This window comes from Biomphalaria glabrata, chromosome 17, assembly GCF_947242115.1.
Source record: "Biomphalaria glabrata chromosome 17, xgBioGlab47.1, whole genome shotgun sequence".
NCBI lineage: Eukaryota > Metazoa > Mollusca > Gastropoda > Planorbidae > Biomphalaria > Biomphalaria glabrata.
The window spans coordinates 24,549,436-24,567,840 of record NC_074727.1 but is presented as its reverse complement, the minus strand read 5'-3'; the positions used below and the strand labels follow the sequence as shown (position 1 = coordinate 24,567,840).

At 36.6% G+C, this 18,405-nt stretch overlaps 1 protein-coding gene across 1 annotated transcript in view; it reads right to left on the bottom strand.

The window, feature by feature from the left end:
* Positions 1 to 9,736, bottom strand: part of LOC106080165 (galactoside alpha-(1,2)-fucosyltransferase 2-like) — a 62,475-nt gene extending 52,739 nt beyond the window's left edge. The window contains exon 1 of the mRNA XM_056015065.1: positions 9,578 to 9,736. The gene's annotated coding sequence lies outside the window, so the exon portion shown is untranslated. The remainder of the gene's footprint in view (positions 1 to 9,577) is intronic.
* Positions 9,737 to 18,405: the final 8,669 nt, after the last annotated feature.

Here is an 18,405-nt window from a genome sequence, read left to right as displayed (position 1 = left end):
ATATTTAAATTTGAATCTAGATCTACATCTGGCCTCTATTTAGTGTAATCTAGTGTTGCGAAGTGTATAATTAGGATATGTCAAGACTGCTCGCTAATAAACAGAATTTGAATCAGTATTCCATTCCATGAGTTATTTAATAGATGGAAAATATTTTATAATGATCCATTGATATCCTGTCCATTGTGACCTTGGATGCAAATGTTTGTACCAATCCGTAAATCTAGAACTGAAGCTTGAGTTATTAATGACCTTTTTAAAAACAAAACTTACCTTCCCTGAAGGTTTTCATTTAAAAGTGGTGTATTTTTTTAAAAATATGCTTGCATATATAATTTTAAAAATTAAATCACTCACTTTCGGAGGGGTGCAGTACTCACCGGGTGACACAATTATAGGGGTGACAACCAAGTTGGAAAAATTATATCTTGGCAAAAGCAGACATATCGGAAACGATAATACTAATAAAAATCTCTAGATATATGACTTAATATTCATAGACACACCTAGAAGGTAGTTTAAGTTTAAATTACATATCACAACGTTATACCAATTTCTGTCTTAAAGTACAACAAGGAAACCTGTTCAGGTGATATGAAGTTGTTTCTAGCTTTCAATGTATTTCATTGTCAAATGTGCAATAACAATTGAATAAATGTCATATACAGTGGGATTTCGTTATAGAAATGACACTCATTTTACATTTGAGTAAAAATCAATAAAAGTAGGTAATCAGCTCACTGTATTGGTTCAATAAAAAAAAACAATCAGTAGTGTTTATTGGAATATATTTCAAGAGAGTTGATCGGGAGGGTTACACCTACACTGTCTGGGAGGTGGACATGCTGTTCTTAGGTGATCACTTAACGCTACTCTACTTATTCCAGAAGAGTTAGTAGAAGTCTTATCAAAGACAGCGAGTTGTCCTGTTTGCATTTATATGAAAAATAACGCTAAATGATTTTTTAAATCTTATTACTTTAAACGATCAAAACAAGACTATGGCTTGCATATTCCTGGTCCATTCGATGTGTGCCGCCTCTGAGCTTATGTGATAAGACAAACTGTCTTTGTAATATTGTTTTATTGTTTGACTAGATTTGATTTGTGCTTGATTGCTTGAAGGCAGCACAGAAGCCTCTAAGTCGTCCCCGCCCCTGTGTGTTATCAAAGAAAATGGTGCTGAGAATGTTATACGCTGCACTGATTTAAAGCATTAATATTAACGATTAGTAATACTTGGAATTTCGCAATATTACGAATCTTCATGTCTCTGGATATACTCTGATAAATGATTACTGAATAGGATAAGTGGAGATCCTTTATTGTGAATCCTACTCTTGAGTAAAGCCATTTTACGCGTTCGTTTAGTCTAACCACACTTATATTTGACTTGATGTATCACTGCGTCGATTGATCTTTATTGAAGTTTGCGATCAATTTATCACCTCCTTAATCAAACCATAGGAAACCGAATGTGTGTGTGTGTTTGGGAGGGGGAGTACCTGTATAATGTCTTAACAGCTCGGGTGAACTACATTAATTTACGACCAACGACTAAAGACCAAAGACTACTCATTAACCACAGGAAATTAAATGCAACATTTTATTTTTAAAAGGTTTTAAGAGTTTCAGTCATTTTTCAATTTCTTTTTCCAAATATTTTGTTTTCTGATTGCTACGTTGTTCGTCTAAATGTCCAGACGTTTTCTGATTGCTACGTTGTTCGTCTAACTGTCCAGACGTTTTCTGATTGCTACGTTGTTCGTCTAACTGTCCAGACGTTTTCTGATTGCTACGTTGTTCGTCTAACTGTCCAGACGTTTTCTGATTGCTACGTTGTTCGTCTAACTGTCCAGACGTTTTCTGATTGCTACGTTGTTCGTCTAACTGTCCAGACGTTTTCTGATTGCTACGTTGTTCGTCTAACTGTCCAGACGTTTTCTGATTGCTACGTTGTTCGTCTAACTGTCCAGACGTTTTCTGATTGCTACGTTGTTCGTCTAACTGTCCAGACGTTTTCTGATTGCTACGTTGTTCGTCTAACTGTCCAGACGTTTTCTGATTGCTACGTTGTTCGTCTAACTGTCCAGACGTTTTCTGATTGCTACGTTGTTCGTCTAACTGTCCAGACGTTTTCTGATTGCTACGTTGTTCGTCTAACTGTCCAGACGTTTTCTGATTGCTACGTTGTTCTTCTAACTGTCCAGACGTTTTCTGATTGCTACGTTGTTCGTCTAACTGTCCAGACGTTTTCTGATTGCTACGTTGTTCGTCTGACTGTCCAGACGTTTTCAAGTTTCGCTTCAGTAAGACTGAAGTTGAGAGACAAACTCAGTGACTAGTTTCTGATATATCAATAGATCATGACTAGTGGAAACCATTACAATCCTTCAGTTTGACAGTTTGAAATGGATTATACTAAAGATCTGGTTTTGCATTCTTAAAAGTGATTAAAGAGAAAAAGACGAAATATGAAGAAATGTGTTGGCGGTATAATGGATCCCATGAGGATCGTAGAAAATTAAAGCAGGATGATCGAGAGAGATTTGAAATAAAAGACAAAACAAGAAAAATATTTTAAAATTCTTTTAAAAAACAAAGCAAAGCTTATTCAAGGGGAAGAACTCCGCACTTACAACTATATCTTTCAAGAATGTAGAAGTTATTTCCTTTTTCAATATCAAACCAAATAATCAATGACCAATAATTAATTGATTAAATCATTTTTTTTTAATTCATACATTTCTTTTAGGTAAATCAAGAAATTACTGGTGTAATTATTCAAGGGAACAAAACCCGACATATTTAATCATATCTGTGAATACTGAAGGATAAATTTCTCTTGGTGTAACACAATAATCAACGGTCAGTAATTAATTGACCAATTATTGTTGTTGTTTTGTTAGTTGATTAATGTATTGTCTTTGCAATTGAGCAAAGTTAAAACATGATCCGAGAATGGGTGTGGCAGAAATAACGAGAATATAAACTTTTTACCAGACAGACAGACAGAGGAAGTGGATTTAAGCTTTGTAATAAGCAATGTCACAGACACCAGCTGAAAAAAAAATGTGCCACAAAAGTCATAGCTTGTAAATTTGATTCCCCACTGGTAAATAATGTACACAAAATATTGTATGCATTTGAAAAGTCATTGCTATCAAGTGGAAATTTTCTTACATGGCGAGAAATATGACAAATAGCAAGCTTTTTCTGTGTATCCGGGGTGTGAAATAATGGTAATGTTTATCTATACTATATATGTTTTTTATATACTGTTATAACTCTGCCATGCGCACCGCCATCTAAACTACAAGGTGCGCACTGGGATAAACTAGACTGAGAAGGATGTGAACATTAGGAAGAGAGAAGAGAACGATTTCCGCCCAAGTTGAGAGCTGATGTAAAGATGCTGTGCTCAAGCCATGTTGTTCTACGTGTATTTGTGATGTCCTGTCAATAAACATCTATGTCTCGTTGAGTTGCCTCACTTCAGTTATTACAATACTGTAAGGATTCTTACTATCCAGGCACTCTGCAAACTGCTCCACACATTACCAGCTTAAATAAAATGTTTTTGTAAAATGTTTTTACATGTTTCGGATGTTCCTTCAGAGTTGAAGATAATTACTTTCTAGTCCAAACCTCCCGCAGGACGACGGGGGATGGGAGCGGGCAGGGTTCGAACCCTCGACCATCGATAAATCTGAACGACAGTCCAGCGCGCAAACCGCACGACCAGGCAACCTGACAACTCAGGGCTCCAAAGTAACGTAACACTTTTACTCAAAAAAATCACATCCAATACTGTGCACTTGGACAACACAGAACATAGACTGTACAAACCGTGCCGCCGTATTAACTCTTGCACTGGACTCTCATCCTCGTCCCGGATTTGCACTGGGTTTAACTGCTCAGGACGGAGACCAATCGTTATAGAATGCCTGAATACTGACATGAAACGTCACAAACTGTGGGCAGCTTAGACCAATAGCTCGTTGCCACGTCAAAGATCTGTACGACCTGTCTTGACAGATTACTCCGAAGCGTCGTAAAGCGCCGTACAAAACCACACCACTGAAGTACACTGAACCAAGCCGTCTGGAGTAAACAAGGCTGAAGTGAACCGTCTAGACTGTGAGACTTCCTCTCTTTGCTTTCCAGAAACCGACGGATCGTCGCTCGACCATTCTGTTTGATCACATGACTACATCCGACGTGACTGGCCTAAGTACTATTGACAACACAGATGTTTTTTGACCGCGCATCTAGTGTTGGCATGGGGCGATTTGCGTCGGTTGATTATATACACACTACTATCCTTATCCCCACCACCAACATAGTTATAACAATATTTTTTAAAACGTCATATGGTAATTTTTGACGCTCTTTTTTAAAAATGCAGAATCCTATTTTCTAAGCTTTTTCTATTGTGGCACAAAATAATTTCAGTATGGGGGAAACTTTCTGTGATTTTAAAAATTTTGTTGCTCTAGTAACGACTCTAGTCAAATGTAACATACATTACCGTCTTTGTACATATCTGTAGTCATAACAATTTTGTTTTAGAAATGGTTCAATTATTTAAATGTCATTCTAATGAACTCAAACTTTGACCTCTGTATGACCTCTAGCCTTGATGGCCACCACTTCGTTACACAAGTGCCTTTGAGAGTGCGAGCACTTTAAAAAAAGAGGGGCGTGGCGACAATGTATTAGATCAATGGTGGATTTTTTTTTATAAAACTTTCTAATGAGCGTGACCTTGAGCACCCCCCCCCCAAAATGTAGACCTGTTTTGTTTCTTGATCAAATAATTGCAGCGCAGGTGTAAAGCTGTTGAAAATCAAGAGGCCTAAATACCTATGCACTAATTTACCATGCAAGTTTTGTGTCTCGTCTGCTATGCAGACGACAGTGACGTAACACACTTTTCTTGAAATGAACTGGGGACAACATTTTTTTAAATTTACCTTAGCCAGACAGCCTCCTTCCTATTTCCCGCACAATCAACTAAATGTATGATTGCTGTATTTTCTATACAATTCTTCACCCCTGTAGCAGTAAATCATTTATTACAAAGCTTAAAATCTATGGCCATATTGCAAGATCTTCGGGGCTCGCAAAGACCTTCCTTCAGGGAGCAGTACCAGGGAAAGAAGAAGAGGCAGACAGAGGAAGCGATGAGAGGACAACATAAAAGAATGGACGGGCCTACTATTGATAGAGGTTTTAAACACGGCAAAAGACAGGGAGGAATGGAGAAAGACGGTCGACAAGTCTTGCTTGGTGCCCCAATGGTCCAACAGACTAAGGGATAGGTCAAGGTCAAGGTAATATGAATGTACTCTTCTGGCTGTCGGACCAACTTGTACACAATTATTTCTTGTGCCTAACAAAACAAGAATTTTAAAAAAGAGGGAAATTAATCAATTAGTTAATGAACTATTAGTGATTGATTATTTTGTTTGTTATCAAACAGGGGAAAGATATTGTAACCATATCTGTTTTTCACAAGCACTTCAATGGCCATGTGGTTACTGTGTTGGCTTAGGGAAGCTTGAATCATAAAGCTCGATACCAGGTCGTTCCCGGGCATGCTACCCTGCCTCATAGTGGCGCCCGGGTGGAAACGATCGTAGGAGGAAACGATTAGGCTAAAGGGTAGCAAAACAAGACTCACGTGAAGGTGCCTAAGGGGGTGCGAGAGCTTCCTCATTGCACTACGCGGATTTGTAAAAAAGCTCCCACAACCTTGTCACAATCCAGGTGCTGTTCCTCATGGGGCCGTTACATAAATGGCGTGTCCCGCACGGTTAGCCTGGTATAGAAAAGAAAAAGGGCGGGGGTTTTAGTAGATCTATACGAGGCCTCTTGCCACGAGTCTGACCCAACCGCCAGACAAAACAGTGTACACTGTTTTCATACAGGCCGGTGAGAGAGAGCTCTTGTTCACTTTTGCTGGCATAGAGCTGACAGTTTCAAGAAGAAGAAAAGAAGAATACCAGGTCATTCAACTTTTTATTTTATATAAATGCATTTAAAAAGCAATCACTGTAAAATACCGTATTCTATCTCCCGCCCCCACTTTCCAAACTGATCCAGACAAGTGGTAGGGTCACTCCAAGCAAATTACGATCTACAAGAAAAGTCCCAGTCAGTTCTTCTTATGTGTGCCAGAATCTATAGTTCCACACTTAATTAATTAATTATTAATTAATAGGGTCCATCTGGGATCAAATATTTTTGTTCTTCTTTTTTTTTTTCTTGTTTGAAACTAAACAAGTGTAATCACAGGTCGGTGCTGACTGACTGTAATTTGACAGCAGTCACGAGGATAACAACTAGTAAGCTAGTTCCACAGTTCCGGAACATTACGTACAAGTGTAAACAGTGAAATACTTCACATGAAGTACAACTGTAACATTTGAGGTGAAATGGGATGTAATAAGAAACAAAAAAAGCAACACTATAGCAACATTTTTTAAAAATTGTGAAAAAAAACGTATCCGTGACTTAAAAAGACTTTTTTTTGGTTAAGGATGTAAATATTATTTCAACATTGTGTAGTAATGTACGACATATTGGGCACCATCAGTTTTGGTTGAACGCTACAAAGGCTTCATAAATTACATAGTATAAAGATAATCAAGATTTTGTCAACTATTAACCTTATGAGTTTAGATACACAAGCAACTTCTTGTTAAAATGTGAGGCTACAATTTCATTTCTATTTGAATCTAATTATAAAAATGTGAAATCAATGACAAATCCATGTCGAAAATAAGCTCCTCTCTCAACAGTTTTGTTGATGAGCAACATGTTTAACTCTTTTAAACTGATTTCGAAAGGGAGCTGTCTTGCTAGTTTTGTTAAGCTCTTAATATAATATTGGAATTTTAAAATTTTTTTTTGAGAAACAGGAAGATTCTATTTAATCATTGATTGATCTTTCATTGATTTAATAATTTTCTGTTTTATTGAGACATCAAATCTTTTTTAAAAAGTTTCACATTTTACAGAACTTGTTTGTTGACAGTAATTACTGCCTAAGAACATCAATATCAATTATATTCACCTAACAATGGTCTATGAAAAATGAAGATTCGCTTCTAGGATGTAATAAATTAAACAATGTAAATATAAATGACAATTTTTAAACATGTTATTAATGTTCAAATGGAGCAGCAGACACAAATAGATTTACAATGTGATGTCTTCAATGTGAACATAAGAGGCACAGCAACGATATGGCTGCACTTAAAGTTTCCTGTACAATTCCAAAACTGTGGTGGAAAATGGAATTATTTTTAGCTTTTCCATCAACATACATGGTTCAACTGGATTTAATGAGTAGCAGAGAAATAGACTGGATGTAGCCACTAGAAAAGACCTTCGCCTGTCTTTGGATAATTTAAACTTTGACATTTCTCATATTTTCAGAATGCAGGAGGCGCAAGATTCCTATTAGCTTAACTTTCATTTTTTTTTAGTGAATTTAGAAATAATACAATTTATATTTAAAAAAAACACTAAATTTGCAATTAAACCTAAAAATTGTAGGCCCTAATATTCAATAATTAAAAAAGGGGGTGTATAAGGGATTTGAAAGAAAGTCATGACAATGAGATTAATTCTAGTGTTTGATCACTGCGAGTTATCTGAAATAATTTTTAGACTATAGCTATACAATTAACTATCTGTTATTGACAGCATGTAAATTGATAAATAAATGACATTTGATGCAATTAGCCATCTCACGTTTCTTTATTAATATTTTCTTAGAAGGGGGGGGGGCGGATATTTTTGAAGAAAAAATTCGAAAAGTTGGCGGTAGGCCAAAAAAGGTTGAAGACCATTGATTTAGATCATCTCTTCTCTCAGTATCTGCATTACGACATATCAGTTTATATGTCATCATCCATAGCCACCAACCAATCGATAACTTTTCTTAACGTCCATGGCGGATTCCATTAAATCCCATCCTATTTTTTATTAAAATATATAGTAAATATATAGTTATTATCTGTTGTTGTTAGGTCATGTGCTCAGCCTGGTGTGAATGTTGAATGGTGTGAATACTTATGGTACTGAGGAGAGAGGATGCTACCAATAGCACTGTATTGGGCTTCAGCAGAACACAAGATGCGAGACAGTACAGCAGAACATGCTATAGTACCTATAGGCTGAAAACTCTTCGCAGAAGGTCAAGCACATGTCGCCTTGAACCGTGTACACTTTTAATCATAATAAGGCTTTTCTTCGAGTCCGAAGATTAATGAGGACTGCAGTATTTCCCGTGGCTACAGCCCCAGTTGATTATTATTAGCTGGACAGTTAATGGAAGATCTTGATTGTGAGAAATCAAAATCTTGTTGTTGTTTTTTCGGTGATCTTTGTAGACGTTTTTAAATATGTAATTTGTAATTTGTATTCTCACATCACCAGTGATTTCCAAAATACGGCCCGCGACTAGATCCGGCACGCGGTGGTTTCATCCGGCCCCCTGAAACATCGGCACAAAGTATAGAAAATCCTCCCTCTTTCTGTGATGGATTGGTACCTTTGCCAATACCTTTTAAACAATTACGAAATGGGAGTGTCGAATAAACTACAGGTCGACTGTGAACTAAGAATCCATCTGGAAAAGTCAACATATTTGATTTGTAAAGAAAGTGTGGCTGCTTAAACTAACAACAATATATAAACGGCATCATAAAACCAATTATGACGGCATTCTTGGTTCGAGCCGTTCGATTGTTAAACTACGCCTAGAGATTAGAGATCGATAGGAAGTAATAGGAACACCAAAAGGATACCGGAAACTGAGTCGCTTGTAAAGCTAGCTACAATGTTGTTCACATTTTACGTAGAGAAATGAAGCCATTTCCCGGGGCGTAAAAAAATGTCTCATTAACTAACGTCAGAACTAGATCCACAGGTTTCTAAAAAAATGTTTCAGCTCAAGTTCATTTCGTTTATGATCAGGTGGCCCGCGACACGAGTGTCGAAAACTAAAATGGCCCACAGGTCGAACTAGGTTGGTCATCACTAGGCTACAGAGTATTTTATTAGAACTTTCTCCTTTGCTATGCATTCATAGAATAGTTTGAATGGAACATATTGTCATTAGTTCATTCTGTCATGTCATTAGTTCATTCAGTCATGTCATTTGGTCTTTACAGCAGCTTATTACTATTAAGGAAACTACTTATGACTACAGAAAAAAAGTAAAGTTGCCTTTCAGACCTTGTGGTCTGTAGGGCAGATGATGTAAAGGTCATCTGTTTCTGTGACCTACGATTAAAGAGAGCGTCATGTGGTCAGCACAACTATCCAGCGCCTTTACTTTCCCCATCTAATGTCAGGTACCCATTAGAGACTGGGTGGAGGCGTCCAAAGATCACGAAATTAAAAAGTCCCAGTCTTTACTAGGATTCAAAACCGGGAAGTACTTGTTCGCTTTACCGCTCAGCCACCGCGTCTTTCTACTTAAAACTGGCTTTAGTCAAAACTGATTAAAATCAAAATTTAAGAAACTATTTGGAAAGAACACAACGAACAATCCACTCACCCTTCAAAAGGCGTATCACTGTTTTCATCTTCAACAGTCTGTCCATAGATATAGATGTTATATTATCACTTAAGGTTGAATTACAAACAAGTTGTTTAAAATACATGAACAACATGAACAAGATAAACAAAAAAACAAACACAAGAAGGCAAACACACTAACAACAAGAACCTGAACAAAAACACGTCAACACACTGAACAAGGGAGACAAAGGAAAACAAACAAAAGAATATAAATTAGCTCCCACCCAGTCTGGAGTTAAATATAACAAACAAAAGATACACGTATAAATGTAACAATGGATCTGTCCTAATCTGCACACCACTCGTCAAGGGATCGTTTCCCACTTAGCGTACACGGCATTCAGAGCTTGGAATTGAAAAGTGCACAACCATAGACTTATATAGGCCTATTCTACTAGTGCTTCAAGACACTTAGTCTTAACTCTAGTGAGACACATCCATCACCTACATACATCGCACCTCATTAGTCAGCAGGGTCGGATTTAAGGAAGGGCAAGTGGGACAACGTCCCAAGGTCTCCACAAAACAAGGGCCTCCATAACGTATTGTACAATATGCATCTTACATTGCATTTTTACTGAAAATACTTTAAATTTTACTTTTGGTAACACTTTCCTGGCTAAGAAGGGTCTACTTTAAGCTCGTAATATATAAACGCAGAACTGGATCTACGGCAGTGCGTCAACATAGGGTCTTATCCTACACAAATTTAAAACAGGGCCGGATTTAAGTAATCCCTGAGCTGGATTTTTATGAAGGTCTTAATACTTTTTTTTTTCTGAAAACGAAAAATCTAATTTTTAAAATCAAGTATGCAGGCAGTTTTTTTTTCATAACTATTACAACTATTCACTATTAATAGTAACAAACACGGGAGGCTATTTAGTAAGGGAGATGACTATTTACCATATTTTGATACATTTATGCAAGAAGTTTTAGATTTTTTTAATTTTTTTTTTAGATTGTATTGGTAAGTTGAGTAAGTTCTGTTTTACTAACTATTACATCAGTTAGGCCAGGTTTACGTATCATTTCACATTCACTTTCACCTTTTCCTTGGTCTGCTGGACCGTTGATGCACCACACAAGATCTGTCAACCTTCTTTCTCCATTCTTCACTGTCATTTGCCTTTGATGGAATTTCATTCTGATATTTCTTCTGAAAATATTGAAACCTGCCTTTTTACCTGCCTAGGTGGACCACTTCTGGGGCCGATTTTGAGTTTGTGTTTCCACACAAACTGTCTTTGTAACCTTGTTAATATAGATTTTAAAAAGAAGAAAGAAAATAAGATCAAGAGTACAAGTACCTCATTTCTTTCTATTAAAGTGTGGCTTGATTTTAGAGATGAGTAATATTTTAAATATTTTTTTAAAATGGAAGTGCGCTGGCTGAGCAGTAAAACATTTTGCTTCCCAACCAGGGTCCGGGGTAACGAATCCTGGTAAAGACTGGGATTATTTAACTTCGGGAGCCCCTGAATCCACCAAGCTCCAATGGATACCTGACAGTAGTTGGGGAAAAGTAAAGCCGGTTGGTCGTTGTGCTGGCCACATGACACCCTCGTTAACCTTTGGCCACAGAAACAGATGACATCATCTGCCCTATAAACAAGATGATCTGAAATGGAATTTTACTTTTTTTCATAAATGGATCTTTATTAAAGCTTTTTAAAAAAGTGTAAAGGCCCCCACAAAAATCCTGCCACGGTGCCTCCACTTTATGTAAATCCGGCCGTGTTAATAGTCCATAGATAAGACACATGTAAGGCATAGGTGATCGTGTCGTAATGTGAATGTAAGCTTGTGTATTTTTTTACTTTGTCTTGAAACGTGCTGTAAAAAGTTCTTAGCAGTATCGATACATAAATAGTTTGCAGTTTGTGGCATTATGAAGGGTGAACTAAACAAGGGAACTAATACACCAAAAGTATTTTGCACTATAATTGATTAGTGACTCCCCTATGGCAGAAAATGTAGCCATGATTTCAAAGTGAGTTTCGTATAAATCAAAATCTTTTAATGAGATGCAAAAAATAACAAACCCCCCCCCCACACACACACCCACCCAAAAAAAAAAAAGATTGCAATGAGATTTTATGTTATCACACAAACTCAGAAGCGGCCCACATCAAATTCACCAATGAACGAGAAATATATTCAAGCCATATTCTTGTTTTGATCGTTTAAAGAATTTTTATATAATATATATATATATATATATATATATATATATATATATATATATATATATATATATAATCTACATCTAGACAAGATCTAGATTTCTTGACTAGTTCTAGATATGATATAGGCTAGTCTAGATCTAGAGATCTACATCTATACTAGATCTCTAGACTAGTTCTCGATCTAGAATTATAATTCAGTCTAGAGCTAGAATTGGAATCTAGGCTAGATCTAGATTTCTAGACTAGTTCTAGATCTAGTTTAGATCTGGATATAGACTCTTCATCTAAACTAGATCTAAATGTAGATTTAGATTTATCCATATTTTGATCTAGAATCTAGATCTCGAATCTAGACTAAGTCTAGAAGTTAGATCTAGACTAGGTTTAGGTCTATACTAAATAGACTCTAGCTAAAGATCCAGAAATAAATATATAGCCTAATCTAGACTAGAATCTAGACTAGATCTAGAAATCTAGAAATAGAATCTAGATCTACTAGAGCTAGATCTATGTCAATATTATGATCAGGATTAGTAGGCCTACTACTGGGCTATAGTGCACTTATGCTGTTCGCATCAGATTCACTTCTTGATGTGATACTACTGCTTACATAATAAATAAATCTGCCTACCCCCCCCCCCCAAGCTATTAGAAGATAAACTATTTTCTTAATGGATTATAAATGCAAGTTTTGTTCAAATTGTTTAATACAATTAAATCTAAATCTAGACCTATGTCTGGCCTCTATTTATTGTAATTTAGATTGTTGTCAAGTGTATAGCCTAATGAGGATGTGTGGAAATTGCGCTGCATAAAAGTATTTTTTTTATGAAACTTACAATTGAAACGAAGTTCGAATTAATTTTTTTTTTAAAAACAACATTTGAATCAGTGTTCTATTCAATGATTTAGTTAATAAATGGAAAATATATTTTATAATGATTCATTGATACTTTTTCCATTGTGACCTTAGATGCTAATTTTGTGTAACAATGCGCGAATCTATGAATGAAGCTTGATTTATTAATGAAGCATGTGACCTTTTTAAAAGACATACTTCTTTAAAAAAAACTTATCTTCCCTAAAGTTTTTCGTTGAAAAGTGGTGTAATTTTTTGAAAAATCTGCTTGCATATATGATTTTAAAAATTAGATGGTTCACTTTCGGAAAAGAAAAAAAGTAGCCGTTGCATCAGAACTTTGAATGATCTAAAATATCATGATGTCCGATTTTCATTTTCTCTTCTAGTTTCTGAGATCTAAATGGGACGGACGGACAGACAGACATACCACACTAAACTAATAGCGTCTTTTCCCCTTTCGGGGGCCGCTAAAGAACGCTCGGTCCCAACCACAAAGAATTAGGGTCGATCGGCGGGTGGGGGCAATGTTTATCTGCCGCTCCTCTCTTCATCAGTGGACTATTTTTCTTTACACAGTAGAGAGAGGGGTAGGGGAGTGGAAACGCCAAATCAGGTCCCCCCCCCCACCCCCTAAAACTACAGACAAAGAACTAGTTATAAATGTATAAAGAAAGAAAAATACTCTAATTGAAAAAAATAGCACACTAATTTAGCGATATATTTGTTTCCAACTGAAACCTCAGGGTCATAAAAAGCATTCAAAAAAGGGAAACAACTAGAAGACGACTAAATCTGTTTGAGCTAGAGTTATCGTACTTGACGTAATCAGCGCATTGTACAACCCGTGAGTAATTTAAGTGGAAGGCTATAATGCTGTGTCATTAAGTTTGACCTTACGAACAAATTAAAGTGCGGGCCTGACCAAGCCAAATCCGACATCTGGGGCGTACATGTTGTGAGGTGCTTTCTCTGTCGCTGTGTTTTTACGCTCACTGCTGTAGTTTATCCTACCCCGAGACTTTGACTGGAAAAACTCTAAGTGTTTCTAGATCTCACTCAATGAATGTCAAGAAAGAGAGATAAGATGGTTGCCTGGTCGTGCACACTTCCTTACTAGCAAGGTCTTATCTTATCTTATACAGACGTCACTTCAAAAAAAGAAGATAATTACTTCCTACGTATTGCATGTGTCAATTTAGTCATGCATGTTAAACTCTGCTAAGTTGTTGGTTTTCCTGGCTGATTCAGGCAACCCATTCCATTCTCTAGTGGCACTAGGGAAGAAGATGCACTCGTACGAATTTTTTTTATCATAAGGAATAAGAAATGTGCCACTATGTGCCACTATGTGCCACTATGTGCCACTATGTGCCACTATGTGCCACTATCTTTTGTGTTGTTTTTTTCTAATGTTTCATTATTATCTCATTGTTTCTCTATTTGTAAATTATGGTTTTGTGTTTTTGTTTTTTGCATTATAGCTACTTTACTTTGTATTCTTCTGTCTTGACGTTTTTCAAAGTTTAATGATTTTACTAATGGTGTTATTCTAATCAAATCTGAACATTCAGAGGATGCTTTATAACGCTATGCTAACATTGGCCTTACTAAGGTTAAATAGTATTTTAGTTTTATGTTCTTGTTTAATTTGTAAAAATGCGAATAGATTTTCAATTTGCCAAGGAGAATGTTTCTTTTGTACGTAAACGCTGAGCACCTAAAGAAATTTACCTTACACTCCGTTGTCGTAGCTGTTGTTTATTGCAGGTGAGCTCTTCTAAGTGTTCTTCCAAAACCAAATACTAAATATGTAGAAAAGTGGTACAGTTTAACTCTTTCTCACCTAATCTTCGATACCATCGTTGATTTTTAACTCATTAAATTAAATTAATGTTTAATTTTTTAAACTTGACTTTGAATTATATCAAAAGAGCATGCATTTCCCTTTAATTCTATACCAAATAATACAGTTTCTGATAACAAGAAAACAAATCTGTTGAAGACCAGTTATAACTTGGGTAGTCAAATAGTAACGAGCAAATGAAGAATTCCTTCAAAACGTGGAAAAATAATTACGAGGAGAAATAGTTAATATTGTCACCACTCTATGCGGAACGCCAGTATTCTCAATTTAACAGTGAGAATAGTACTCACATGGGTTGTTTAGTGGCATGGCGCTTTGGCTCTGAACCGGTAATGGTTTAGGATTAAGGTATAAACTAATATTTTAAATTTCGTTTTTCAGGGCGTCCCTGAGTCCACCCTACTCTTATGGGTACCTGATATTATTTGGGAAAATAAAATGCGGTTGGTAGTTGTCCTGGTCACTTGACACCCTCGTTAACCGTTGACTATAAAAACCAATGACCTTTTCTTTCAAATCATTTGCCCAATAGATTGCAAGTTCTGAAACGTGTACTTTACGTTTTTGTAGTAGGCATCTACTTTCCATTGAGAACAGATACCCACAGAGATCCACAGATAGCCACAGATACCCACAGATACCAATTACAGATACCCACAGATACCAACAAATACCCACTATATAAACCCACAGATACCCACAGATAGCCACAGATACCCACAGATACCCACAGAAACCCACTACAGATCCCCACAGATACCCACAGATAGCCACAGATACCCACAGATACCCACAGATAGTGACAGATATCCACAGATACCAACAGATACCCACGGATACCCTCGGGCAGAGTTGTGTTTACTGAGCGCCTAAAGGCAGCACGGAAAACCAACTCCTAGATACCCCCTCCCCCTACTGGTCCACAAATGAGATTGGACCAAAGCGCTCTGAGCATGCTATAAGCATGAAAGTAGCGCTATAAAAAAGCTATAAATATAAATAATATATAGCCACGGATAGCCACAGATAGCCACAGATACCCACATATAGCAACAGATACCCAAAGATAGCCACAGATGCCCACAGATACCAACATATACACACAGATACCCACAGATAGCCACAGATACCAACAGATACCCACAGATACCCACAGATAGCTACAGATAGCCAAAGATACCCAAATATAGCCTCAAATACAAACAGATACCCACAACTAGCGTGGTCGAGAGGTTAAGTGCGCTTGAAATTGATACCCACAGATAGTTACTACAGATACCCACAGATAGTCACTACAGATACCCACAGATAGCCACAGATACTCACATATAGCCACAGATACCCACATATACCAACAGATACCAACAGATACCCACAGATACCCACAAATAGCGTGGTCGAGAGGTTAAGTGCGCTTGAAATTGGTTTGGCTACCTAGATGGGTGCTCGAGGTTCAACACCCGTCTCAGGCAGAGTTGTGTTTACTGAGCGCCTAAAGGCAGCACGGAAAACCAACTCCTAGATACCCCCTCCCCCCATTGGTCCACAAATGAGATTGGACCAAAGCGCTCTGAGCATGCTATAAGCATGAAAGTAGCGCTATATAAAAGCTATAAATATAAATAATATATAGCCACGGATAACCACAGATAGCCACAGATAACCACAGATACCCAAAGATACCCACAGATACCCACAAATAGCGTGGTCGAGAGGTTAAGTGCGCTTGAAATTGGCTTGGCTTGGCTACCTAGAAGGGGGCTCGAGGGTCAACACCCGACTCGGGCAGAGTTGTGTTTACTGAGCGCCTAAAGGCAGCACGGAAAACCAACTCCTAGATACCCCCTCCCCCCACTGGTCCACAAATTAGATTGGACCAAAGCGCTCTGAGCATGCTATAAGCATGAAAGTAGCGCTATATAAAAGCTATAAATATAAATAATATATAGCCACAGATACCCACAGAGAGACAAAGATATCCAAATATAGCCACAGATACCCTCAGATACTTACAGATACCTAAGACGATGTTCAGAAAGTAGAAGCGTAGGAGCAAAGGCAGATCGAACAACATTACAAATAGAGTTTGAGTTATTACACAAACTCAGAGGCGACCCGAATCAGATTCGTAAGTAGACAAGGAATATTCAAGCCGTGTTTTTGGGTTTTGATTTTCTAAAGTAATAATTTTAAAGAATAATTTAACGTTGATTTTTACTTGAAAATACACTGAACACACTGATCATCATCGATAGTAAGACTTCTGGATCTTTTGCAAGAAATTCTGAAAATCATTTGGCAATGGTTTTTCCCTTAAAAGAAAACTTGTGAAAAGGAAATGTTAGAAGGGGGGGGGGTATTTTAGTGAATGTTTACAGTTTACAAATTACATGCTCGTTTTTTTAAATGCATAAAAAAAAATTCACTCAACGGATGAAGTTCTTAAGGGGGACTAATTCAACTTATACCACGACATCTGTCAAGTACGATTTCTTTCCCTTGTTCAAGATGCCAAGCAAAAAAATGAATTACCAATACTTGATTAACTAATTGGTTCATTTGTTTTAATTGATTCTTATGTTGTCAGGTAAAAGAAATAATTGTGCAAAATTTCAGCTTAATCCGTGATTGGGTGTGGGAGAAATAACGTGAACAAAATTTTTACCATACAGACATAGTTAGGTGACTTTAGCTTTGTTAAAACAGTCAAACGTATAAACATCCTTATATTTAGATTCTCTTTGTTCTTTCATGTTTGTTAAATAAGTAGAGTCCTGTGAAACTATTAAATACACTTATTATAAACAATTTTGAAAAAACATCGATATTAATTTACATGTAAATGGGAATTTAATTTTACGATTTCGAGGACATCTTTGTCTTATTACTACAGTGAATTGCAATTAGTGTGTATACCTACATCTTGGTGTCTTCATAAAAAAAGCATAATCCATATTATTATGTATGCTAATTATGTGGACGTTAAAAAATGGGTAAAGAAATATTCTCATTATGTTTGATTCATAATGGAATCATTCGTTTAAATGCAAAAAAAAAAACATACTTCACTTTTAATTGATCACTTTACTCATCATTTTATATTTTTAAATTTAAATACCTACTCCGCATACTGTCTTCATTAAAAAGAAAAGTGAGATGATTAAAAATATTTTATGGATATTCTCCAAAGCTTCAAAAGTAATATACTTATATTCTCTAATGTTTGAGAGTAGCAGAGTTTTTATCCTCATCCAATGTCTTCGACCTTGGTCATGATTTGTTATGACAACAGAGAAGACCAAAGTGAATCGTAGCGTCTATTCTTAACTGTATAAATCATTCATTTGAGACGCCATTGATTAGACCTGCGTGCCAAAAATCCCCTCCTCTTTTTTTTTTTAGCTCAATTTTAATTCTTGTCCCCCCCCCTCCCTCCAATATATTTTCCTACCTCCCATTCAATACTACTCGGCAATACCTTTGACTTGTTATTCAAGTCATTGATAATTCCACTACTGAATGCGTTAGTAATTAAGTGCTCCGAGGGGAGCTAAATCTATCTGACATAAATTGAAACGAGCAACAAACGTTAAAGAGTTATGCTTCTTTCTATTTTGTGTGTGTGTGTGTGTGTGTGTGTGTAAGTGTGTGTGTGTGTGTGTGCGCGCGCGCGCGCGCGCTCCCAGCAGATGTATAATGTAATGAATATTTGCTGAGCTCCTATGAGGCCAAGCTTTCTGCTAATTTCATTCTGAGTAGAAACTGAAAAAAAAAATCTACTTTCAATCATGATTATACGAGAAATAAATTTCCAATTAAACAAAATGTAGATTTTTGTACCATTTTGTAAACTTACAATGTTTAAATAATAATAATTAAAAATAATAGTA